We start from the raw sequence: 27,441 nt of genomic DNA, 5'->3' as shown, positions 1-27,441 counted from the left end.
CTATGGCTGGCCAGCCACAGATGCTGGCGAAACGTCAGAAAGAAACTCTGCTAGAACATGGCCACATTGCCCGAAAAACCCACAAAAAACTAAACAAGTTGAACTTGAACTCTTAACTGAGGAAAGAAAATATGATTAAATAGGCATCAGTGGAACCTGGTGGAAAGAATCTCATCAGTAGAATGTGGTAACGGAGGTATAGAACAAATGAGAAAATACGTGGTATAGCATTGTATGTCAAGAATGCATTTGTAGCAATGAAAAATGTGGAGAGGGGAGCAGAGCAGGGGGAGTCTGCAACGGCCTGAGACCCACCTGCCAGGCAGCAAGAGTGTGGATGGAGCCCCCAACAGACTGAGGGAGAGACTGGAATTGTCAGATGATGACAACACAAAACACCAAGCCCCTCCAACTCTGGCTGTGGCTCAGAACTTCTAGGGAGAGGAGTGTAGTGATCAGGGTAATGTGGGTGATCCTGAGGGTGGGAGGTTTAAAGGAGGTATAAAGAGAAGCAGGGGAAGGGGAGAATTGAGTGAGGGCAAGCAAGATGTGTCAGGCATGCCAGAGGACAGGAGAGTGCAGGAGTTCCTGGGAAGTGGAATGAGGAGACTGGCAATGTTGATGTCAAGTTCACTGACTTTAGATTCAGCTATTGCTGCCAGCAAAACAGGGAGGCTTGAGGAGGTAAGCTGCACAAGTGGAGCTTCAGAGGCAGGGAGGCTATCGTGGGATTATCTGCAGGAGAAGGAGGAGGCACTGCTAGAAGCCAATTAACAAGTCAACAATGATCCAGACTCCCCTGGCAAAGCAGTCATCCAGTCTATACACTCCAGCATGAGCAATGGGTAGGAGGAAAGAGCTGTGGAAGCAGGAGAGAGAAAAGCATGAATAGGAAGTTTTAGAGAAGGTGTTCTAGTACAGAAGAGAGGACAGTTTGCCTAGAGACTATACTGATTAAGCTGTTTCATCGCACTTATCTGCTAATCTTGTTAACATACCCAGAGGGAGAGGATTATCTACTGAAGTATTCAAACAGATTCAGAGAAGAGCAACCAAGATGGTGAATGGTCTGGAAATCAATCCCTGTAAGGAACAACTTAGGGAGTTAGGTATACTTAGCTTGAAGAAGGGAATACTGAGAGGTTATATGATAGCCACCTTTAAGTACCTGATGGCATGCCATGTAAATATGGAGCAGGCTTGTTTTCTGCTGCTCCAGAGACTAGGATACAAACCAATGGATTCAAATTGCAAGAAAAAAATTAAACCTAAACATGAGGAACAAATCTTGCTACACACACACACACATATATGATTATGAGAGAGATACAGCTACCTTGTTGTTGTTGGGTGCCTCCAAGTCATTTTTTAATTATGGCAACCCTAAGGGTTTTCTTGGCAAATTTCTTCAGAGGGATTTTTCCACTGCTATCCTCTGAGAATGTGAGAATGTGACATGCCCAAGGTCACCCAGTGGGTTTTTATGCTTGAGTGGGGGATCAAATGCTGATCTCCAGGGTCATAGTACAATGTTCAAACCAATACAACATTCTGGCCTTAAGGTTGCTGTAAGTTGGAAATAGCTTAAAGGCACACAGCAACAACAAAACTCAATCGCTATGGTCTCTCCATTTCCAAACAAATCTTGCAAATTAAGATATTTGGCTTTTTAAATCAAAGCCTCTTAAATTATGAGCTTCCAAGGAAGAGCACAATGCAACTGTGTAGATCAAACCGAAGTACCTTTCTTGACTTTGAAGTTAGAAAGTCGCCTCTCCCGCCTGCTGCCCATCCAAGCAATTGTCAAGATAAGTCATCCAGCTTCTTATCTGTTAGCAATTTGTCTTCTCCTTCTGTCTCTAGCCCAGATTCTATTCTGCTTCACAGTTTTCAGATTTTACAGCAATTCTAACTGTAACTCAAATGTAACATTTGTCCTATGTAGCAGCTTCATCCATAAATTACTTTTCTGGAGTATGACTCCCGGTGCTGTGTCCACCCCCCAAGCTGCTTGCTCCAACAGAAGGGAGATTTTAAAAATTCGACTTTGAATAATGTCTCCCTTGCTCAAAAACCTCAAAAAGGCTTATAAAGCAGTAAGAAAAGTGTCTTAGCAGTCAGCACTTACTATAAGATAGTAGACTGAAGAGGCATGCAGGTCACCTGTTCATAATCTTCTTTCCATTATAATGAGATGCATTCTATTTATATCTATATTATAGCACTTCTTCCTAAATCTGGCACTATGCATGTCAATTAGCACATTTTATGAAATCTAGTACATCCGTTTGGATTACATGTTCCAGTTTTGGGGTAATTTCAGGGATGGGTAACATGTGGTCATCCAGGTGTTGCTGGACTGCAGCTCCAGTTATTCCCCAGTATTGGTTGTTTCTGCTGGGGTTGATGGAAACTGCAGTGCAACGCCTGGTGGATCACATTTTCCCCAGTCCATCATGAATACTATTCCTCATGTCAGTGGGTAGTTTGCAGACATTTACCAGATGCTCTGAAAGATTGGCCTTCCTGGCTGAGGGATTCTGGGAGCTATAGCACCAAAAGGTAATGCTTACAAGTTTGGCACATTCTTTCTTCTCAACTCTTCCCCGGCCCCCTGCATCCTCCTTCAATTTTTTTCTTTACCATTGTTTTGAGAGAATAAGCTTCTTGGTATCAGGGACCTTTCTCTATAACCTTTTAAAGCACCATGCACTTTGATGGCCAGGCTTAGTCATTAGTGCCAACATTGTAGAATAGCATGCTGGCTTTTAAAGATTTATTGTGCACCTGTTGTTGAAGTTCATGCAGCATAGTAAATATTATTTTTACAACTGAATGTTTTTGTTAAAAAAAAATCAGAGGTCTTGCTTCATCAGCATCATAGAAACGCTGCCAAAGGAAACAGCAGACAAGTCTGTAGCTATAAACAACTTGGTGGAAGATAAAAGGTTTTCAAGAATTGCTTAAAAGTGACAGCTGAGTAGGCCTGTTGCATCCTGTTAGGGAGGTCATTCCTAAATACTGTTGCCACTACCAAAAATGCTTGGCACTGTATAAAAGACAACTGCTAATTCTGGTGGCACTGGCATTCCTCCCTGGCCATATTCAATAACTGAAGTGATGAACAGGCTGGAGTAAGGCATCTGCGATAATTGATGTGTTCTTTCTGGCATCAAGCATGCACCTAAAGGGGAGGGCATACATCCATGTTTCCCTCCAGTCAAACTGGTCTGCTACTAGACATGAGTTGCAATGAAGTACACATTAATAGTGGTATCACTGCAGCTGTCGAACATGACCCACGTAAATAGATAATTGTTATGAATAGGTAATAGGGCAACCTACTCAGAGGTAGATATAGGTCTATTCAGAAGTAAGCTCCACAAAATTCAAAGCATATCTGAAGATGCCAGCCCCAGATGCTGGGGAAACATCAGCAATAAACTCTTCTAGAACATGGTCACATAGCCCAAAAAACTCACAAAAAACTATGGATGCCGGCCATGAAAGTCTTTGACTTCACATATCCCAGACTGTTGTTTTCAAATTGTTTGGCAACCCTAAAATAAACCTATCATAGGATTTTCTTAGGAATATTTCTTTTCAAGGGGGGGGGTGTCTTTGCTTTCTTCTCAGGCTGAAAGAGTATCACTTCCCCAAAGTCATCCAGTGGATTTCTATGACCTAGCGGGGATTCAAACTCTGGTCTCCAGAGTCATTGTCCAATGCTCAAACCACTACACTAGCTGGCTCTCTACCCCCTTCCCCAACTGTCCTATCTATAAAATGTTGGATGGCTTGTTAAAGGGACCCACTCTCAGGTGTGAATAGTATTCCAACAACCCAGTATTCCAACATTTCACAGATGAAAACCAGGACATATGTGGCCAGGCAACATCAGAGTGTGGTCAAGATGGCAAAGATTTTTAATGAAGAAGTTCACACAAGCTGAGAGAGGATGAACCAGTTAGCTTTTGCTAGATTTTGCCCATCCTTTCCTTAATCCTCTGCTGAGTTAATTGAATGCAACTTGTGATGTGATGCAGCAGCTAAAAAAGACAATGTGATTCTAGGCTGCATCAACAGGAGTAAAGGATCAAGATATGTGTCTAGAGGAGGGTGACCAAAATGGTAAAAGGTCTGGAAACCATGCCCTATGAGGGATGGCTTAGGAGGGTGGATAGGTTTAGCCTAGAGAAGAGAAGGTTAATTGGTGACATGGTGGCCATATTTAAATATTTGAAAGAGTGTCATATTGAAGATGGAGGAAGCTTATTTTCTACTGCTTGAGAGACTGAGGCCCCATACAGACAGACAAGCTGCTTCGGGTCACTTTGGAGGTATGCTGTTTAAATGTTGCATGCGTCCTCAGACTCTGGGAGCCGCACCAAAGCCACGATCCAGTCCTAAGAACTGGAGCACAGCTTTGGCACAGATTCCAGACTCTTAGGATGCATACATCATTTAATCAGCCTAACTCCAAAGTGACCCGAAGCAGCTTTATTTTGGCAATCTGTATGGGGCCTAAGACACAGAGCAAGGGTTCAGATCGTAGAGAAAAGAGATTCCACCTGAACATTGGGAAGAACCTGATGATAAGAGCTGTTCAGTGGAATATGTTGCTCTGGAGAGTGATGGAATCTCTTTATTTGGAGGTTTAACAGAAGGCGGATGGCCATCTGTCCAGAGTGCTTTGTGTATTTCTGCATGACAGGGGGTTGGACTGGATGGCCCCTGTGTTCTATTCCAACTCCGATTGTATGATTGTGTACTTTTAAAACTCATTTTGCAGCAAAGTTTTCAGCAAAGAGGGCAAGTGGGAGGAGGCGACCAAAATTGGTGTATTTTAAAAGTGGTTGGAAAAGTGGGACAATAGAGGATTGATGAGACTTCCCTGCCAGATCAGGACAATTAAGGGTATATATGTAGATATTCCATCCCCTTGAATTCAGTTGGACTGACTTCAAGCACATATGTTTACAATTGCCCATTTAATTAACAATACATATATAATCTGTTTAAGTTACTTAGAGATGTCTTTAGTTTCTTAATACTTGTGCTAAAAATATGGAAGAAAATGCAAACCAGAGCAACAAGTTGGAAAAGGAAGTCTTTGTCTAAAGTAGGTCCTTGTCTGTGGTTTCAGAGAAAATGTGATTATTTCAGATTACCAAGAACCTGTGTTTTTTAAAAGAAATGAAAAAGCTGTAATTTGTTTCTGGGCAAAGTAAGATTCTTGAAAAGCTATTTCCTTTCTCTAAGATCTTAAGTACTCACTCCTGGGCAGGAAAAGAAGAAGAGAGCATGAATCACTGCTAAGCTGCAAATATTTCAGGTTGTTTGACAGGAGCCAAATCACTCTTTACAGGGAGAGGGGGGCAGGCTGCAAATTATTCCATCAGTTTTATTCTCTGTACGAGGAACACTGAGATCTGCAGTGAAAAGCAGACAGTTCTTCAGCTCCAAACCTTTAGATGAAAATAAAACCAAGAATGATAAAGCTGGAAGGAGTCACAAGGATGATCTTATCTGAACCCCCTGCAGAACTAAACCACTGCTGGCGAAGAAGGAAGGAAATTTGGGTGTATTCGTTTAAATCTACATAGCAATCTATACACATTTTGCTGAGAGTATGCCCCACAGAGCCCATTGCGTTGTATCATACATTGTTATTATCTGCCTTCAAGTCAGTTCCGACTCATGGTGACCCTGTGGATGAGACATCTCCAAGAATCCCTAGTCTTACCTAGTTCATACAAGCCCCTGCCCATAACCCCACTAATTGAGTATCCATCTGGTTTGTGGTCTTCCTCTCTTTCTTCTACCCTCTACCTTTCCTAGCATTGTTGTTTTTCCTAGTGACCCATGCCTTCTCATGATGTGGCCAAAGTACAATAGTCTCAACTTAATTATCTTTGCTTCCAAGGAGAGCCCTGGTCTGACCTGTGCAAGAACCCATTTGTTTGTCTTCTTGGCTGTCCATGGCATCCTAAGTACTCTTCTCCAGCACCACATTTCAAATGAGTTGATTTTCTTTCTGTCTGCTTCCTTCACTGTCCAGCTCTCACATCCATACATGGTAACTGGGAATACAATGGCCTGAACAATTTTGACTTTGGTGCTCAATTGTATGTCTTTGCTCTTCAGTATCTTTTCCAGTTCTTTCATAGCTGCCCTTCCCATTCCCAATCTTCTTTTTATTTCTTGACTGCAGTTTCCATTCTGGTCAACGTTTGATCTTAGATATAGAAATTCTTTATCTGTTTCAATTTCCTCATTGTCTAGATTGAACTTGTGTATTTCTTCTGTGGCCATTATTTTTGTTTTCTTTATGTTCAGCATCAGACCTACCTTTACACTTTCATCTTTGACCTTCCCTATTAACTGTTCCCATTTCTGAATGTCTTTTGCTAATGTTATGGTATGGTCTGTATATCTTAGGTCGTTAACGTTGCTTCCTCCTATCTCCTTTTTCTGATTCTAATTCTGCTTTTCTTATGATGTTTTCAGCATGTAAGTTAAACAAGTAGGGTGATAGGATGCACCCTTGCCTGACCCCTTTGCCTATTGGGAACCACTCTGTTTTCCTGAATTCTGTTCTGACGGTGGCCACACATTAAAGATGCAAAATTTCAGATACATTTATAGACTCATAGATTATTAGATATTTAGCATTGCTATTTCTCTCGAATTGATTTACCAGGTGTGGGAGAAGAGTATATTTAGGTACTCTGCAAAGAATTAGGTTGCAACTATGATTTTGAATAAGTTGTAAATCTTTTAGGCCAGGGGTTTCCTCTCTCTCCCCCTTCTTTTACCCTGTAATTGCCATCTATCATGCATTGAAGAGTCTGCAGAAATAAACAAAACTTGTACTTAAGATAATTAAATGGAAAGGCTATAAGTGTCATATGGGGAAGGGAGGGAGATAGGAGAACGGAGATATTCTGGACAGCTGCTGGCAAAGAATGGGATAATACTCTGGTTATATCTACACTACTCTCTTAAATCTACACTATTGTCTTACTGTCTACTAATGAAGATCAAGGGGAAAAGAGCAAAGGCAGGATTACTGCTCAACATAAAGAAAACTCACATTTTCCAGATTTTTGGGGGGATGCCACGGCAGTTAAACTTATATTTAAAAAATTGAAATTTACAGTAACTTCCCCCATCCCCATTTTTGATCAAGACTGCAGCCTTCTTCAGTTGCAGTTTTATGCATCCTTAACAGAGGAGTCCCACTGAACTCCAAGGGGATTAAGGCTGAGTGATGCTGCACAAAGCTAAGAGGAGGAACAGTGATACTGGAAGCAAAGAAAACCTCTTACTGTACTTTGCACTTGATTTATGCTTAGGATTGTTTAACAAAAGGGAATTAGCTTCCAGCATTACCTTTTATTACATGATTCATATACAAATAACAAAGATTAATGGCTCCTCTTTGTATGCTGCCATGACAGAAGAACAGAAGTTGCTTGGGCTATTCATTCTGCTATTAGGCACAAGCCCAAGGTTTCCTAAAAATTGAGAGCATCGTTCCAAGTTTCAGTTACATTTTATCTCTCACAGATAGAAAGAAGTCAAGCAACATATTATGGTTTGCAAGTACCAACAGAGTTGCTTAGCATCACTTCTGCTGGTGTAACTGATATAGTCCTTGAGTTAAAAAAAAGAAAGATCCAGATTCAATTTCTTATTGGGAGAATGTATCTCGCAGTAGTCACATACATAAATGGGAGCTGGAGCATCAGTAGAATACAGATTGGTTATGTTTACAAGACCTTGAAGCTGAAGTGCTTTTTGATGCAGCAACACATGAATTTATTATATCCAGGTACAAAATGGAGAAATATGATTTAAACAGAGCTATCATACAGGACTTGCAAATGTTGCCTCCTGGAATAAAAGATTCAAGTTACAGAAGTGTTGGCTCTTTGAGATATTTTAATACAACACTGGCTAGAAAATTACATACCTAGAAGAAGTGCTTATATTTTATACCAGAATTATTTAATGCTCTTTTACCACAATGTTTCTTTCAAGAAATTAGTTTCTGATATCAATCAGCACAGTTTTAATGCTCCACAGTTTTTAGTACTTTGGCCTCATCTCATTGTTAGCTTTTAAAGCTATTTGGCAAAATAATTGCCTTACACTCTATCAGGCCATTAGTCTTTCTTTTCCAGTATTGTCTATTTTTTCCTGGATTTCAGAAAGAAATGTTTCACCCACTACTTGATCCTTTGCATTGGATATTTGTTGTTAATGATCTCAACACATGGCGATCCTGTGGATGAGACATCTCCAAGAGTCCTTATGCTCCACTGCTCTGGTCAGGTCTTGTAAATTTATACCCGTGACCTCCCTAATAGAGTCCATCCATCTAGCATGTGGCCTTTCTCTCTTCCTACTTCCTTCCTCTTTTCCTAGCATTATTGTTTTTTCCAGTGAGTTGTGCCTTCTCGTGATGTGACCAAAGTACAACAGCCTCAGTCTAGGAACTTTGGATTATGGGGAGATTTCTGGTTTGATCTGTTCCAGGACTCATTTGTTTGTCTTTTGGGCCATCCATGGCATCCTCAGCATTCTTCTCCAGCACCACATCTCAAATGAATTTATTTTCTTCTTATCCACTTTCTTAACTGTCCTACTTGCCCATCCATACATGGTAATAGGGAATACAGTGACTTGTATGATTCTAATTTTCATGCTATCTTTGCTCTTTAGGATTTTTTCTTGTTCTTTTATAGCTGCCCTCCCCATTCCTAGTCTTCTTCAGATTTCTCAACTGCAGTCCCTATTCTGATCAATGTTTGATCCCAGTTGTGAGAACTCCATTACTATTTTGATTTCCTCATTGTCTAGGCTGAATTTGTGTAGATCTTCCACAGTCATTACTTTTGTTTTCTTTATGTTCAGAAGTAATCCTGCCTTTGCACTTTCTTCCTTGATCCTCCTTAGTAGCTCTTTCATCACCATTATGTTTTCTGCTAGCAGTATAGTATCATTGGCATATCTTAGAATGTTGATATTCCTTCCTCCTATTCCTTCCTCCTATTTTCACTCCTTCTTCTATGTCCAAGCCTGCTCTTTGTATAATATGTTCTGCATATAAGTTGATCAGATGGGGTGAAAAGATGCAGATTTGTCTGAACCCTTTGCCGACTGGGAACCATTCTGTTTCTCCATGTTCTGTTCTAACAGTAGCCTCTTGTCCCAAGTACAGATTCCTTATCAGGACCATCAGATGTGTTGGCACTCTCATGTTTTTAAGAGCGTTCCATAGCCTTTCATGATGTATGCAGCCAAAGTCTACAAAATGCATTGGATATGCTGAAGACTTACTCCAGGACCTTCTGTATACAAGTTATTTGCTGAAATATGTTGAGATTCCCTCCCTATTGGACAATGCAAAGTGAACATCTCTTGTTTTACAGTTCCCATTACAGAGTTGTAGGAGAATGAAGGTTGTCTAAGAATGATGAGACTATAAGCATGTCCATGCTGAATCTTTTGAACACGATAGGTTATATGTTGGTTTTTTTGCAGTCATTTTCCTTCTGCCCTAATGTCCTGGATTTGAGCTGGAAGGTCTTTATTCTCAGAGGTCCACAAATGCCAGCCTGACCTATTAGTCATGCCTCCATTTTACTTATCACAAATCTGTCAATCACTTTAGCAAGTGTAAGCCTGAAGAGACTGAGGGTTCTTCCATACAGATACAATTAAAGTTATCAGTCTTTCCCTCTCCAGCAGATCCTTTTTTGTGAACACAAAACAAGCCAAACTTCTTGTAAGCCCAGAAGAAGCCAAACTAGTGCTTTTTGATTAATACTTTCACAATCTTTCAGCTATTCAGGTAGTTGTATTTCATAATGCAAATTTTCCAAATTCCAAGAAATGAAAAAACATGGATTACAAGTGGAAGATGATACCAGCCAAACCCCATCCTCTTCCAAAGACATGATGCACCTGGAACAGCTGTTGGACTGCAGTTCGAGGGATTTCTCACCATTAGCTATGTTGGCTTGGGCTGATGGGGATTGCAGTCCAACCACATCTGGAGTCACACCCTTTGCCTACTTCTGACCCAGAACCTGCATTAATTTACAAAGGGCCATGGATAAAGATAAAATGAACAGGAGAATACCCCCCCATGATTTTCTTATTAAAATCTATGAGCAATTAAGTGATGACTTTGCTTTTTTCTTTAGAAAAACTGAGTTTTTAAAGGAGTGTCAAAGTCTTGTTTGGCTGTGGCTTCAATAACAAGTGGAAGAAACACCTGATACTTATTTTCTTCTCCTGAGGTGTCTTGGAAGTGAGAGAAGTCTCCCTCTCACAGTTCTTACTGGAGAACTAAAGGGAGTGGCAAGGTCTTGTCTCATTTGCCCAGATGCTTGAATAATAAAAGAATCAACAGGATGAGCACCTGGTGTTCCTTTTATTTCCCAAACTGCAGTGCAAGTGAAAATCTGTCTGAGTCTTTTTCTCATTGGAGGATAAGGTGCAATCACTCCTACCAAGTAAGCAGGTAAAACTGTGAACAAATGCATATCACATATGCAGCAAACTCCCTTTGGGATCAGAACTGGAGAAATGGAAAGAGGCAAGGTCATAGAAAGAATTTTTTGAAAGCTTGTCACTGCCAGTTCTTACAGAGGCAGATGACTCTATGAGGTCTATTGGTTTTCCAGTTCTCAAAGGATAGCTTTTCTTGGGCTCTTTAACTAGTGAAAGCCATCTTTTAATAATACAAGAGGAATAAACAAAGAAAGCATCCTAGTCTCCGTAAGAGAAGGAACAGTAAACAAGGGGGGAAAACAGTTCAAAATAGCAAAAATGCCAACAATAGCAGCCCAGTAGCTATCCTACAGGCACCAGATTGTGTCTGATCTTGGAAGCCAAGCAGGGTCAGCCCTGATTAGTATTTGGATGGGAGATTGCCAAGAAATACTAAGTGCTGTAGGCTATGAAGATTATCACATGCGGGTGATCCTGTCCCTGCCCCATCCTTCCCACACAATCATGAGAAGGTCTTTCAGATGACATTGAACAAATCCCATCATTAACCTGTCTGAAAAGTGTGATTGACTATGATCGCACAAAAGACTTTCATATGACGCCATGCAGATCCTGTCATTAAAGCGACATTGGCTGGCATGTTGCATTAACGGAAGTTCACATTACTGCAATACTGCTTTAAAGACAGGTTAATGGAGGGATTGGCACTACGATTTGAAAGCCTTTCGCACTATCACTGTCATGGATGGGGTAACGACGGCATAAGGACAAGGGAGCAATCTCATCCCTATCCCATCTGTGTATAATAATCTCCTATATTTCAGGGATTCCGTGCTAGAATTGTAAGTCATTGAGAATGTAGAACTTAAGTACTAGAGGGAGAAAAGCCAAACCTACATACTCATGTATAGGTCTAGAAATTTTAGTCAAAAAATTGACCCCAAAAACCTGGATTGACTTATCCATGGATCATCCCGAGATACTGTACTTTATCTCTTATGAAAAGGGGGACCATCCCCTGATAAAAGGCAAGAGTGTAATATGTCCTGGAAGCACTGACCTCGCTCTACTCTCTCATCCATCAAGCCTTTAGGGCAAGCCCAAACAATTATGCCTGCCAGAATTTTGTAAGTTCTTGGCATTGTTTTCCTATGCTTCATCATTTAGATCTTTGTTGAAAGCCCTTAAGTTTTATCAACGACTTATCCACGTTTCATATCAAAATCCATAATTCTGACCACAAAACCTGCCCTCTACTTATACATGAGGTTGACATATGGTTGAGTATATATGGTAGTTTATCATAGGTCTCTCACAAAGTACTGGAGGTCATGTATACAGGGTCAGACAAAATAGCACCCACACCCCTTAAGGAAAGAGACCCAAGAAAAGGAAGTGCATGGAGAATACTTTAAAAATAGCACATACATTGGAAAGCAGAACATGTATTCATCACCTGAGTATCAGAACCATGTCTTCCTCCAGTGGGTTGTTGTTGTTGTTGCATGCCTTCAAGTCCTTTCCTACTTATGGCAACCCTATTGTGGGGGTTTCTTGGCAAGATTTGTTCAGAGGAGGTTTGCCATTGCCTTCCCCTGAGGCTGAGAGCGTGAAAGGTCACCCACTGAGTTTCCATGGCTGAGCTGAGAATCGAACCCTGGTTTCCAGAGTCTTAGTCCAGCATTCAAGCCACTACGCCATGCTGGACTGTAATTCCCAGCAGCCTTAGTAAGCATTGCCAAAAGTGTCTAATGCTGGGAGCTGCAGTTCAAGGACTGAAAAGACATTTGCAGGGTTGCAAGATTCCCACCCATGTGGTATATTTTATTTGTTTATATAATAATAATAATAATAATAATAATAATAATAATAATAATAAATTTTATTTATGTTTTCCCACATCTCCCATTGGATCAAAGTGGGGTTACAGACTAATAAAAAATATCATAAAAAGTATAAATAAATTCCAATAATACAAAACTCTATACATAGTCATTCAACATACGTATCCAGGGTAAGGCAGAGAGTCGATGGCATCAAAGATGCAAAACTTCATTCTTCAGGGGGAAGGGTTGACAAAACAAAGGTTTTAAGTCTCTTTTTAAATGTTTCGAGGGGGGTCATGAGACGGAGCTCCTCAGGAAGACTATTCCAGATCCGCGGGGCTGCTATTGAAAAGGCCATCTGGGATGTGGAGATGTATTTGGAAGATGGTCTTTCCAACAGGTTCTTCCCGGATGTTGTAAGTGTGCGGGGCGGATCATATGGGGAGATGCGGTCCCTCAAGTAACTCGGGCCCAAGCCATGTAGGGCTTTATAGGTAATAACCAACACTCTGAAGTTTATCGCATGGGGGTTAAACCGCTCCCCAGCGCGTTCTAATGGGGGCTAGCGGGGGCGCGCACGGAACGCGATGGGCACCGGATGGGGCCCAAAACGCGACTTTATCGCATGGGGGGACGCCGCTGCCGCCGCGGCGCATTCCCATCACGTCCCAATTCGGTTCCAGAGGGCACCATTTCTGGGAACTGTTTCAAAGCATCCCCAGAAATGGTGCCCTCTGGAACCGAATTGGGACGCGATGGAAACGCGCGGCAGCGTCGCCGTCGTCCCCCCGTGCGATAAAGTCGCGTTTTGGGACCCATCCGGTGCCCATCGTGTTCCGTGTGCGCCCCCGTTAGAACGCGCTGGGGAGCGGTTTAACCCCCATGCGATAAACTCTCTTGTATTGCACTCAGAAGCGAATGGTCAGCCAGTGAAGATCTTTCAAAATAGGTGTTATATGTTCAAACCTGGATGCACCGGTGACCAATCTGGCTGCCATGTTTTGTACTAACTGAAGCTTCCGGGCTTGGTACAAGGGTAGCCCCATGTAGAGCGCATTACAGACATCTAAGCGAGAGGTTACCAGAGCATGTACCACTGTTTCAAGGTCCCTTTGGCCCAGGTAAGGTCGCAGCTGGCGTATCAACTGAAGTTGATAGCAAGCAATATATACCCTGCCTCTCTCCCAGTATGTGACCCAGCCTTCCTTAAAACAAATGCTAAACAGCTTGAATAAATGTAAGAAATATTTTGAATAAGAAGTCCTTTAAAAAAAAAAAAAGGAAATGGTTTCCTGTTAAGTATTAATTAATTTTTTTTTGGGGGGGGGAAGCTAATATATTTGGGGGGGGAGTCAATATGAGTTTTAGACTCCTATTCTATAGTCACTAAAGTAATTCTCAATGAATTCAACTGGTCTTATTTTTGAGTAGACATGTATAGGACATGCTTACATTTTAAATTTAACTCAGTTTTCTTGTTATATTCTGTTCCTTTCCATCCAAGAGTTCAGAAAAATAGCCCTGTACTTTCAAATAGCTTGTTCCTCTTTAGCAGGGGTTGGCAACTCTGGGAGGCTGGTTGCCGTCGCTGGGGCCCTCCAAGAGGGCCCCGGCAACAGCAAAAGGGCCGGCAAAGAGGAGGAGGCCTCCAGCGCTGGCGGCCCCCGCTGGCTTTTTTGCCGGGCTCTGATGGGGCCTGGGGCCGGCAAAGAGGAGGAGGCCTGGCCCCCGGAGGGTGGAAGCTCCGCCCCCGGCATGCGGCTCTGCCCCCAGAGGGTGGAAGCTCCACCCCCCGGCTTCGGCCCCCCAGTCGCCTGAGGGACAGCAACCCGGCCCCCAGCTCAAAAAGGTTGCCTACCCCTGCTCTTTAGCATGACCATGCTCAGTTGTTTTAATGAATGTTTTCTCTCTTGCAGCACACTTGGATCATGGATGGCTGATGCCCAGCTGTAAAATACTAGATTACTATTTTCATTTTCTGCATAAAGCTCTCCTCCCCTCCGCATCCCCATTCAGTAACTGAAAAGATAATGAATATAATGCTGTAATTAAGTTCATTATTATTTTACTATTTATACCAATATAGCACAAAGATTTACAGGTTTATTAAATGGCTAGAAAATTAAAAGGGAAAATGTTGTGGGTGGGAATACTAAAACTGGAACGTTCTGCTATATTAGTGTTAGAGAACTTTTATCTAACCAGCCAGTCACATTCCCATTAATTCCCAAAAGTGCTTGATCTTTCACCTGGGAACTTGTATAAATCAGGGGAAGCTTTGTGCTCCAGCTAAGTATGCAAAAGAAGGAATGGTTCATAAGGGATGTCCTATGAGGAACGGCTTAGGGAGCTGGGGATGTTTAGCCTGGAGAAAAGATGGTTAAGAGGTGATATGACAGAGTTGTAAGAGACTGCAAGTGCCATCCAGTCCAACCCCTTGCCATGCAGGAAATCCCGATCAAAGCATCCCCAACAGATGGCTATCCAGCCTCTGCTTAAAGATCTTTAAGGCAGGAGACTCCACCACTCTCTGAAGGAATGTCTTCCACTGTCAAACAGCCCTTACTGTCAGGAAGTTCCTCCTCATGTTGAGGTGGAATCTCTTTTCCTGTAGCTTGCATCCATTGCTCCGAGTCCTGTTCTCTGGAGCAGCAGAAAACAAGCTTGCTCCCTCCTCAATATGACATCCTTTCAAATATTTAAAAAGGGCTATCATATCAACTCTTAACCTTCTCTTCTCCAGGCTAAACATTCCCAGCTCCCTGAGTCGTTCCTCATAGGGCAAGGTTTCCAGACCTTTCACCATTTTAGTTGCCCTCCTCTGGACACATGGCTCCAGTTTCTCAATGTCCTTTTTGAATTGTGGAGCCCAGAACCGGACACAATATTCCAGGTGGGGCCTGACCAAAGCAGAATAGAGTGGCACTATGACTTCCCTTGATCTAGACACTATATTTCTCTTGATGCAGCCTAGAATCGCATTGGCCTTTTTAGCTGCCGCATCACACTGTTCACTCATGTTCAACTTGTGGTCTACTTGGACTCCTTGATCCCTTTCACATGTTGTCTCTGGTTCAGATGAAGCATTCCTCCTGAATGTCGTGTGTAGGGCCACTGAACTCAAACATCTCCACATGATTATGGTTTTATTATAATTTGGCATGGCCGCAGTGGTCTTTTGAAGAACCCGCCAATAAAAGCCCCATCCCTCTCTCTTTTCTGTGAGGGAAAGATAACATGGCTGGGAAGCCCCTCACCCTCTTCTTGAGGCGCCTTTTGTGGGGGGTTTCCCCCTGGCTTTGGAAGGGGCTTTGGCGAGGGTCTTTTGGGGCGCCCTTTGTGAGGAGAACTTGCAGCCCTGGAAGCCACTAGGCTCTGGGCCATCTTTCCTCCCGTGAGGAACAATGAGCAACAAAAACAGGGATGGGGATCCGCTGGTCGTCGTCCTCCTCCTCCTCGCCCCTTCTCTAACTGGGGCTGAGGCTGTGAAGGGAGGCCGGGGACGGAGGGAGGGAGGGAAGGAGGGGTTTCATGGCTCCATCATGGGAGGGAGCGGGGCGGGCGCAGCCATCTTCCAACCCCAGGAAGGAAGGAAGGGAGGAAGGAGGGAGAAGGGCTCCAGCGCCACCATAAGCACCGCCGCCGCCTCCCAGGGTGCATCGCGCGGGGAGGGAAGGAGGGAAGCAAGGGGAGCGGCCTGGAAGCGGACCCGACTCCAGCCCCGGCCGAGAGAAGGAGGAGGGCTTCTTCTCCCTGGCGGCGCCACAAAGCAGCCCCAGCCCCCTCTGGGCTCAGGACGCCGGCGAAGGAGGAGAAGGTGCTGCCGCCCGGTGAGTCCCAAGAGCCGCTGGAGCAGAGAGAGGCAAGAAGGAGAGCAAGGAGGCTCTCTGCCTCGGCAGCCCTTGCGGAGTCTCTCATTGTGAGTGTGTTTGTGACTGTGGGGAAGAGCGAAGGGGACCCTCCAGGACACACCCGTCTCCTCCCGGGAGAAGGAGCCAAGAGACAGCCCTCTTTGTCTGGAAACAGAGGACTATGGCACTGACTCTCTCTCTGTAAGATATAGATATAGGTATACACAGATATAAACACACACTCACACAGCCTCACACCTCCCTCTCTACGCTATATGTATGTGTATATATCCACACACACACAGAGCCTCACATCTCTCTCTAATACTCTCATAACACAGACATACACATATGCACACAGTGCCTCACACTTCCCTCTATTATATATATATATATAGAGAGAGAGAGAGAGTACCTCACACCTCCCTCTCTATCATAGTTCTGTGTATACACACACACACACACACACAAAAAAAAAACACATAGAGTGCCTCGCACCTCTGCTATATATATAGAGAGAGAGGTGTGAGGCATTGTGTGTATGTGTGTTGTGTATATATTATAAATATAATGCATACATACATATATATATGCACACACACATTCATCCCTCCACATTTGCAGCTTTGTCTGTGTCTGTGTGTACTATATATATAGACACACACAAAACACATAGGGTGCCTTGCACTTCTGCTACATAAGCACAGGTGTGAAGCATTCTTTGTGTGTTTTGTGCGTATATATATATATATATATATATATTGGACAGAGAGGTATGAGGCACTGTGTGTATGTATACTATACACACACACACACCCCTCCATGTTTGCTGTTTTGACTTTTGCAGATTTGACTATTCACGGATTTGATTCATATGTTCTCTCTAGGAATATCTATCTCCTGCTGCACAATTCTGGTGAACTTTAACCAAAAGCTGCGCTGAAGGACCAGAGATTCCTGGAGAGAACATTTTGCTAGGCCTTTGTAGCTCCTCCAGCCCAATTCTGTGGTCAATGCCTGGCAGATGTTGACCACAGAGTTGCACCGGAGGACCTAGAGATTCCTAGAAAGGTGTTCTCTCAGGTAAAAACATAGGCCTGTTACAGACAGCCAAAATAAAGCTGCTTCGAGTCACAGTGGAGGTATGGTGTTTCAATGATGCATGCATCCTAAGAGTCCAGAACCCACACCAAAGCCATGCTCCAGTCCTTAGGGCTGGATCATGGCTTTGGTGCGACTTTTGGACTCTTAGGACACATGCATCATTGAAACACCATACCTCCACTGTGACTCGAAGCAGCTTTATTTTGGCTGTCTGTAACAGGCCATAGTGTTTTTGTTATTTGCGGTTTTTCCACATTCACGGGGGTCTTGTGCCCCTAACCCCAGCAAATGTGGAGGGGTGTGTGTGTGTGTGTGTGTGTATGTGTATTATATAGCAGGCCCTCCACACTTGCAGCTTTGACTTTTGTGGATTTGATGATTCACGGATTTGATTAATATGTCCTCTCTAGGAATCACTAGATCTTCCAGCATGGCTCTAGGGTCAACATCCACTAGAAGTCACACCGGAGGACTTAGAGGTTCCTAGAGAGAATATTTCTCTAGGCGTTTGTAGGCCCTGCAGTGCAATTCTATGGTCAACATAGTTTTTTGTGGGTTTTCGGGCTCTGTGGCCATGTTCTAGAGGAGTTTCTTCCTGACGTTTTGCCAGCATTTGTGGCTGGCATCTTCAGAGAATGCTTACTTGGAAGTATATATACCCTACTCCTTTCCAGGCAAGCATTCTCTGAAGATGCCAGCCACAGATGCTGGCAAAACATCAGGAAGAAACTCTTCTAGAACATGGCCACGGACCCCGAAAAACCCACTAAAAACTATGGATGCCGGCCATGAAAGCCTTTGACTCCACTCTGTGGTCAACCTCTGGCAGGTGTTGACCATAGAATTCTGCTGGAGGACCTAGAGATGCCTAGAGAGGTGTTCTCTCAGGTAAGAAATGTGGTTTTTTAATTACTGGTTTTTCCACTTTCACGGGGGTCCTGTCCCCCTAACCCCAGCAATTATGAAGGGTTCACTCTGTGTGTGTGCGTGTGTTTATCTGATATAAATGTGGGTGAGGGTCAGTGGGTGGATGCACAGTGTAACAAATATATCTTTAGCGGTATCAATGGGAGATTGTTGGGGCTGGAGTAGATATATGTGGAGAATTTCTTGCATGTACAGTATGAAGAAGAGTGCTTAGGATGCCTTGGACATTCAAAAATACAAGCAAATGGGTTCTGGAACAGATCAAGCCTGAACTCTCCCTGGAAGCCAAGAGGCACAAATTGAGGCTGTCGTACTTTGTGGCCCATGAGAAAGCATGATGCACTGGAAAAAATAACAATGCTAAGCAGTAGAAAGAGACGAAGGCCACATGCCAGATGGGTGGATTCTGTTAAGGAGGCCACAGGTATGGATTTACAGGACCTAAGCAGAGCAGTGGAGGACAGGGGTTTTGGGAGATGTCTCATGGGATTGACTTGTGGACAGCTAACAACAACAACCGCAAACAGTATGGGTTGGGCTGAGAGGAGGTAAAGTGGTACCTCATGGTTATTTGAATCAAGATGGCCCTGGGGAAGATGGGAGAAATGTAAGGAAAGGTTTACAATTAGGGGCTGTGCTAAATAGATTTCAAACTGTTGACATTATGAAAAGTCAGAAGAATCAGAAGTTGTGAATATAGAGCTGAATAAATGTTCTATGAAATCAGATGTAATAGAAACTTAGAAGTATTTTTCACACATGGTTAATTTTCAGATATTGTATATTGTATTCTATATGTTGTGGAAAATGTAAAGCTGTCAGTTTGAATCTGTGTAGATTAGCTTTATTAATAAAAATCTTTAATAATAACAATAATAATAATAATTTCTTACTCACCTCTCCCCATGGATCAAGGTGGGGAACAACAACGATGAACAGACAAACAACACCAGTTAAAAGACATCAGTGGTAAAACACACATCAGTTTAAAAGGACAAATGAAATGTATACATGTTAGAACAGCCTGCATTGCACGTATGTGTGTTGGTGGTGTATTTCTTCTTGAGATGGTGTTGTTTTATGTAATCCATTTTTTAAAAAAGCCACAACACTTTTAGGATTGGAGGGCATCTCTGCTTTCCAACTTCATGATCTGGTTTGGTAGCATCTCGGGATTTAAAGAAAGAAAAGAAACCCAAGCTTCCCCTCCGCTGCAGCAAAGCAAAGGAAGGAAATGAGGTTGCCTGGAAATAATAATCCTTCCTTTGGATCACCCCCATTCTCATCCATTCCTGGCCAGCCTTTGCAAAATGGTGTGGGAAGGGAGGTCAGTAGAGTTAAGAGAGTTCAGGACTCCAGTGTATAAATGCAGGCCTAGGTGTCTTTCAGGTATCCCTGTTTGGGAGAAATACTCCTTTAACAGGAAAAGGTCCTGTAGTTTGTAATGCATCTGTGCATAAAATAGAGATACTGTCTTTATTGTATGTGAGTGTGTGCCTTCAAGTCAGCTGAAGCAACCCCATGAATTTAATAGGGTTTTCTTTGTAATACTGAGCTGCAAATGAATGGGTGCTTTGTAGGATTGGGGTGGAAGAAGAGAAGTTACTGAGGTTTCTTGTGTGTGTGTATCCTTCACTTCCAAAGACTTTTGGGTTGCTTCATCCAGAAGATGAGGAGGAGGGAATCTGGTGTAACATACAGACATGTCTAAAAGGGGAAGTGTGTGTGATTTGTGAGGGTAGTGTATTGCTCATCAATGAAAGATTTCTCTTGAAAGCTTCTGAAGAGGAAATACTTTGGATCTAGTGTGAATGGTGAGAAATCGCTCCCCCCCCCCCGGCAACACAGTGACAGAATAACTTCATCTCATTTTCGGCTCATGAGATTAGAATTTAATCCTGAACTGTGTATGCTGTCTGTTTCCAGGCTGCCCTGTGTTTTTTTAAACTTTCAAATTTGTATTAGTTTTGCATTAATGTCTGTTCCTGGGTGGTGTTTTATTCAGGTCTCTCTCTCTCTCTCATTTTGTATTGCTTCTAGTTTAGTGTGTAGTTCATGTTCTGGCAATACTAATACTGTAGAGTTGAGCTGAGAGCTGAAGCTTTGCCAGTTGTGAACTTGGAGTGCATTGTTCTTGATGAACATCCGTAGTGCAGACTTTCCGCTCCCCTTCCCCACCCCCCACATCTGGAAGTAGTTAGTTTTGATTTTCATTTCCCCCTTCTTCATTGAACGACACCCTATATATACATGAAATGACTGAGTTTATATATTGTCCGTTTAATCTCAAAGGCTCAGGGAGGGGAATATATTAATTTGTTCAACACTGGAACTTGGTATCATTTCTGTTCTAGTGCTTCCTTCTCCTTTTCCTCTGAGTCTATAGCTGTGCTGGGATGTAATCCCAGACTTTTCAGGTCAGTTTCGTTCAGTGTATCACTTGCATTGCAGCTGCAGGTCCTGATATCACCATTCTTGGCTTCAGTATTAATGATACACAGTCTGTGTATGCAACCGACATGACAACACTGGCCTCCATTGTGTATAAGAACATTTCTTTATTGGTTCAGGATCCTGCAACATAAGCAGTACATTATTTGTGGCGATACAAGCTTTGTAAGTGAGTGGCATTGATTGAGAGCACTGTTAACACGCATTCCACTTTTCTTTTAAACGCAAGGCAAATTACAGCACTGAAAACTACCAAGGTAATTATAAAAACGGTCATTGTGAAAACCCAACATACAATGAATTTCTACACAGTAGATAATCAGTAAATAAAAGTTAAGAAATGAGTCTGTCAGAGACCCCCCTGCATGAAAATGTCTTTAATTTTTTTAAAAAATATAAAAAGCGCCAGATACTTTTACTGCTTAATTAAAAATGTAACTCTTGAACATGGCATATGTCTCATTATTTTAATATGGCCAACAGCTGTATCTGCTGTAATGGTGTCTTCTCTGCAGCTATTAGGTGCTTAAAAAGTCCTGTTTTTGATTGCTTCTGGCTTCCCTAGTCCTGTTTCCAGTAGTGATGTAATCGCATCCTGTTTTTCCAAGTACGCTGCATGGGATTAAGAGTCTGTCCTGTAAAGGGTGATTTCTTATTTTATGATGGCGGATCATGAGAACCTTTGTGTTGTCTTAGAAGTTAGTCAGTTTGTAGAAGTGGCTGGTGTCTTATCGTCAAAAGTCAAAACTTCCCAAATTTGGTTTGAGTGATGATATGAGGAAACATTCAAGGGAACTGTGAATCCACACAAAACATTATTTGCTTGAGTGTTGGGAGAACCCCAGAAAGCATCAGTATCTTAGTTTTGGGATAATGTTTGATGTATTGCTGACTACAGATTGGACATAACAGGAAGCTGCAGCTCCTCTCATATCCCTTGGGATCTGTGGATACGCCTTTCACCAAATATAGCAAACAATATGTATTCTGAGTACAGTAGAATTATAAGAACATTGGCCATATAACTTTGAGAAGTGTGATGTGATACGATAATTTCCTGAAATGTTTCCAGTTTGGTTTTTAAAAAAAGGATGGCAAGTAGTGAACAACTACATGGTTTATATAGTCATTTAAATCTATTGCTATTATTTGCTATTATTTAAATACACAGTGATCCTTTTTGATACAGCTACTGGCAAAAAGTTAAGCTATGTTTTATTCATAATATGAGCGATTGTGAAGGTTGGTAAAATACATTTACAAAAAGATACAGACTTGCAAAAGGTTTGTTCTGGTGTCTTGTAGCTTGCTTTGGAAGGTAATATTTATATTGGAACATCCTGTAGTTGTCCGAACATGATATCTCTTGCTTCACATATATGGCCACTTGTCTAATTTTCCAATGTTAGATGAAATAATTTATATCATTTTAAGTTTTGGACACCCCCCCCCCCCCCGCTCTCTTCTTCCTTCCCTTTCTTCCTTTATTCTTTCTAAACAGATCACATTTCTTAAGTCACAAATCTAAACACTGTTGTTAATTTGAATTCTGGTTGCTTGAAACCAAGGATCAGACTGTGGGATCCTGATTTGTTGACAATATAGAGTTTTAAAGACCCAGTTACTCAGAATTTGGGTGTCACTGGGTAGTGCAGTTTGCTTGAAACTGGGAGTTTCCCATTTCCCAGCAGAGAAGGAGCTTAGCCTCCTTAACATCAGGTAGCGCTGCCTAGTGGCACCTGGTAGGCAGGAAGAAGACTTCGGACCTTCTCTGCTGGAAAGGGACGTATATCAGGTAAGAACCAACGATCCATCTTCTCCTGACAACTTGGGGGTGGGCCATTTTTAGTACCTTTAACTTTCAGTGGAGAGAACCTTCATGGTGTAGTGGTTTTGAGTGTTGGATTGCAACTCTGGAGACCAGGGTTCAAATCCTTGTTCATCCATGAAAACCCATTGGGTGACCTTGGACAAATAACATTCTTTCAGCCTCAGAGGAAAGTAAAGGCAAAACCCCCTGAACAAACTTTGCAAAGAAAACCCCATGATAGGTTCGTTTTAGGGGCTCCATAAGTCCAGAACAATGTGAAGGCACACCAAAACAACAACAACAATAGCAACAAGAAGCATCGTTGGGTCATACCAGTAGGGTTAAGCATGGGATTCCACTCCCCCTGCCAGGTTCCCATCCCTGTCATGCATGAAAGCCGTTTTCACTGGAAGGGTCGAGAGAGAGCATGTGATATGTCCCTGTGATACATGAAAGCATTAGAGCGTGTGAACTTGAGGGTTACTGTGGATCATTCATGTAATGGGAAATCCTGGTTTCCTGTTCTATTCAAATTGCCACTGTGTTTAAACAACCAGAGAATGCCATGGTTCAGCTATGCTTTAAGTTTGTTGCTGGAGAAGCAAGTGAGCCCTAAGATTATTCTAATACCTAACAGAGAGGTTTGCGTATGTGTGCACAGGATGCAGAAGGTTTGCTACTGTTGTGTTGCCTTTGACTTGTGGCAACACTAAGGTGAACCTATTGTGGGGTTTTCTTGGCAAGTTTCTCCAGAAGGGGTTTGCCATTACCATCCTCAGAGGCTGAGAGAGTGTGACTTACCCAAGGTCACCTAATGGGTTTCCATGACTGAGCTGGGATTCAAATCCTGGTCTTGCAGTGTCATAGTCCCAGCACATGAGAATTTCCAAGGTAAGCCTTCTCCAAGCTGGTACTCACAGCTCCCATACTAGGTAGGGATTATTGGAATTGAAGGGCACCAGGCTGAGGAAAAGTGTTCTGTGTGGTCCTTGGAAAACCTTTGGTCCCTCAGGTCTTACCTGGGGTAGTCTGTTATGGACAGTCTGTGAGACTGGTGTATCTTGAACACTTGTACTCCATAAATGTTTGTAGAAAAGGAAAACTATTCCATTCTTACTACATGGACAGAAGTTTTGAATTACTGTATTGCACTCTTGCAAGAGCATGCTGCAGTCTGTTGCAAAAGGCTTTATTCATCAATGAGATGGGGGTTTTAAGTGCTGCTGCTGATTCATCTTTATTCTGGTCTCGGGAGAATTTGTAAAAGCTGCTGCAAACTTCGTCTGTAGTTCCATCACTGAAAATCTATTTGTGTTTTTTTTTCTCTCCTGGTGGACAACTTTTATTATGTAGTGTTCCTATTCCCTTTCCACCCACTACTTCCCTCTTTTTGAATTGATTTTTATTTTATTTTTATTTTTTTCTACAGTAAAAAAAAGCTGTGCCTATTTTCTTGTGCTTTCTCAATTGCACAGTTGCTAATGTAGTAATCATTAGCTTTTATCTGGGGGAACACGGATGAAGATTTTTCAGGATAAATCTTCAATTTCTTTTACTTTTTGTGTCAAAATATATTGTCATTACAGTTGGCCCTTGACTTTTGCGGGTTTAACATTTGTGGATTTGCATATTCAGAAGTTTATCCACACACTCCTCCTCTTCCCTGTTGGGCTTTTCTTCTTGAGGAGGGAAAAGCCCAGGAGGGAGGAAGCAGCCGGGAAGGGTGTGCACATGAAGCCCTTCCTGCCTTCACCAGACTTGTCTGACCTGGCTAAAGCGGGGGGGGGGGGGGAGGGAAGAGGAGCACGTGCCCATGCCCCTCCTGCCTTCCCTCCCATTCTTTAGCCAGCTTCCCTGAGTGGGCTAAAGCATGGGAGAAGGCAGGGAGGAGCATGAGCATATGCTCTTCTTCCCTCTCCCATGCTTTAGCTGGCTGAGGGATGCTTCCCTTAACCAGCTAAAGCACGGGCCGAAGGCAGGAGGGGCATGCACTCCTGTTCCTCCTCCTATGCTTTAGCTGGCCGAGGGAAGCTTCCCTTAAATGGCTAAAGCATGAGAGGAAGGCAGGAGGGGCATGCTCCCATGTAGGGGAGGAAGAGGAGCATGCACATGCCCCTCCCGCCCTCCTCCCTTATTCGCGTTTTTTCCACTTTTGCAGGGGTCTTGTGCTCCTAATCCTCGTGAAAGTGAACGGCCGACTGTAGTTCATCAGAAAGTGGAACAAACTAGATTAGTCAGCCAGAGAATTTCAAAATGACTGATTTTCAAAGACCAAAGCTAAAATTCTGTAATTCTATACTTTATAACTCTTTGAAGCAGCTTTCACTCCCTTATCCAAAATGCTTGGGACAAGAGATTTGTCGATGTCAGATTTTTTTGTATATTGGAACCCCTGTATTTATTATATATATGTACACAATCTGCTATCTTGAAGTTGAGACTCAAGTCTAAACACAAAATTAATTTATGTTTTATACACACTTTATACACATAGCCTGAAGATAGTTTTATAAAATATTTTTTAAGAATTGGTGCATGAAACAAAGTTTGTGTCCGTTGAACCATCAGAAAGCAAAGGTGTCAGTGTCTCAGTCGCTTGTGAAAAACGTTATGCTTTTTTTTTTTTTTTAATATTTCAGACTTTGGAATTCTGGATAAAGGAATTCCACCTTTAGCTTCCGGCTGGACGGGCAAAGTTTTTTCCTATGGCTGCATGTGGTCTCCAGGCTATTTTTGCAGCTCAAACTACCCAGATCTCCCTTTTTATGGGGAAAAATGATGAAATGACCTACCTGGAAGTTTCTAGGAGGGGCAACTCACCCTTTGAATAGTCTGCATGCTGTTTAATATTTTAAAAATACAATTTCTTTTTCAAAAGCTGACGTAGACTTTCACAGCACTACTGGTTTTCTTGTCCTTTGTTTAGGATAGTTGCATCGTCCACTGGGTTCTAGAAGCAAGACATTTTCTGCTGGACCTTCCACAGCTTAGCCTTTCCTTAAAACCTTCCATCAACTACAGAAAGTTGTGTAGGAAGTATTAGACAACCAGTGCAACAAGTACTTCCTCTGTTCCTTCAGTGGAGGTGGGGCGGGCAGAGGGTGGGCTTCCCAGAATTCGGTCTTTTCACTTCAGTATTACGTTGAAAGAGTAGATTAAATGGGTAGAAGCTAGTGCAGAGAAAATAAGCAAGCCACTATCCTTATTCTTCTCTGTTTCTTGAAAATCTACACTTTATTCTCTGTATTATCATTTGAGGAAACTCACTGACCTTGAACAAGTCAGAGGAAGGTAATGGCAACCCTCCTCTGAACAGACTTTGCCAAGAAAACCAGTGATAGGTTTGCCTTAAGGTCACCATAAATCAGAAATGACTGTGGGGCACACAAAAAGAGACATTCTAATCCTCTTTGGATGATACGGATTTTAGAAATTCTAGTTTCTTGCAAGAAATGCAACCTGGTTCCCTTTCTTTGTGGTAAAGGGATCATTTTCTCTTGTTTTTGCTTGAATGTATTCTGTAGCTTAGTCATCTTCATTTTACACACCTTTTTTGTGGACTTCTGGTTTCTTTCCAAACATATTACTATTCTGAATAGTATTGGTAGTTGTAGGTGAGTGCTGGTGCAATGCTGTATCCAAATATTCTTCATGATTTATTGCACAACTGTTTGTATTCCTTCCAAGTCTTTCTTTGATTCTTTCCTTTGCACCTTTTGCGGAAGTATTGGGATCAGAGAGCTGGTCCAGCCAGTCTTTAGGAAGTGTAAGAAGGAATATGCTGCAAATGAGTTTTCTTGTGATACATTTGAATCATAGTGTTCAAAATATATTGTACTTTCACTCTTTTTTAATGGGTTTTTTGGGCTATGTAGCTGTGTTCTGGAAGAGTAAACTCTCTGACATTTCACCAGCATCTGTGGCTGGTGTCTTCAGAGAAGATGCCAGCCACAGATGCTGGCAAAACATCAGGAATGAACTCTTCCAGAACATGGCCACATAGCCCAAAAAAACCCCACAAAAAACTATGGATGCCAGCTGTGAAAGCTTTCGACTTCTCTCTCTTTTAATTTTGTAGTCCTGATGTTTTTCTGGTTTGCATTCATCTTAAATTTTAAAACAAGCTAAGATGAAATTCAATGATTTTTTTTTTTTAAAAAAAAAACTTGCCAGTTTAAGACTAGAATTAAAATGATCTGATTTACACTTCACATAGCCAGGAAATGGGGATTTTAGGCTGCATCCTCACTGCAGAAATAATCCAGTTTGACACCACTTTATAAGTGCCATGACTCAACACTATGGAATTCTGGGAACTGTAGTTTTGTGAGACATTTAGCCTTCTCTGTCAGAAAGCTCTGGTGCTACAACAAACTCTGATTCTCAGAATACCATAGCATTGAGTGATGGCAGTTAAAGTGGTTTCAAATTGGATTATTTTTGTAGTACAGATGCAGCCTAAGGAATTTTGTGTAGTGTCACAGATTGCTTGAAGTCTTTGCATCCCACTCTTTCTAGACCAAATTCTCATCAAGAGGATGCTGTACCAGCAAAGAAGTCCCATCATGTATAGGTTGTATGTTAGTTTATGAAACATTTGGTCTTTAATACGTTGTTGAAAGAATCCTCCTGTGAGTTGTTCCATGCTTACTTGTTTCTTATATTACAGGTTCTACAGTGAAGGAACTTTTTTCTAGAGTCCTTCATCAGCATTATGCTGAAAAAGAAATACAGCTCAAGACTTAGGTATTCCGTGTACTTGCTCCATAACATATTGTAATATACTGTATTAAACTTTGTGGTGAAAAAGTGGGTGGTCTTTTCTTCCTTCACTTCTTTATAAGCTATAGTAAAAAGAGAGCAACAATATATATTGTACTGAGAGACTATGCCAGACAGTTTTATTGATAGTAATAAATGTTTTTGTAGTAGTCAGATAAATGGA

The 27,441-nt window shown here is 42.2% G+C and overlaps 1 protein-coding gene across 2 annotated transcripts in view; it reads left to right on the top strand.

Moving 5' to 3' along the window:
- Nucleotides 1-16,095: 16,095 nt before the first annotated feature.
- PTK2 (protein tyrosine kinase 2) overlaps nucleotides 16,096-27,441 on the top strand; it is a 261,623-nt gene continuing 250,277 nt past the window's right edge. Inside the window, exon 1 of one of the 2 annotated variants that reach the window (XM_089518030.1) lies at nucleotides 16,096-16,272. The gene's annotated coding sequence lies outside the window, so the exon portion shown is untranslated. The remainder of the gene's footprint in view (nucleotides 16,273-27,441) is intronic. The other variant, XM_089518031.1, reaches the window with a different exon arrangement.

This window comes from Sceloporus occidentalis, unplaced genomic scaffold (genome assembly GCF_023333645.1).
Source record: "Sceloporus occidentalis isolate IW3139 unplaced genomic scaffold, rSceOcc1.0.p SCAF_3, whole genome shotgun sequence".
Classification (NCBI taxonomy): Eukaryota; Metazoa; Chordata; class Lepidosauria; order Squamata; family Phrynosomatidae; genus Sceloporus; species Sceloporus occidentalis.
This window is presented reverse-complemented; position numbering and strand designations above follow the sequence as displayed.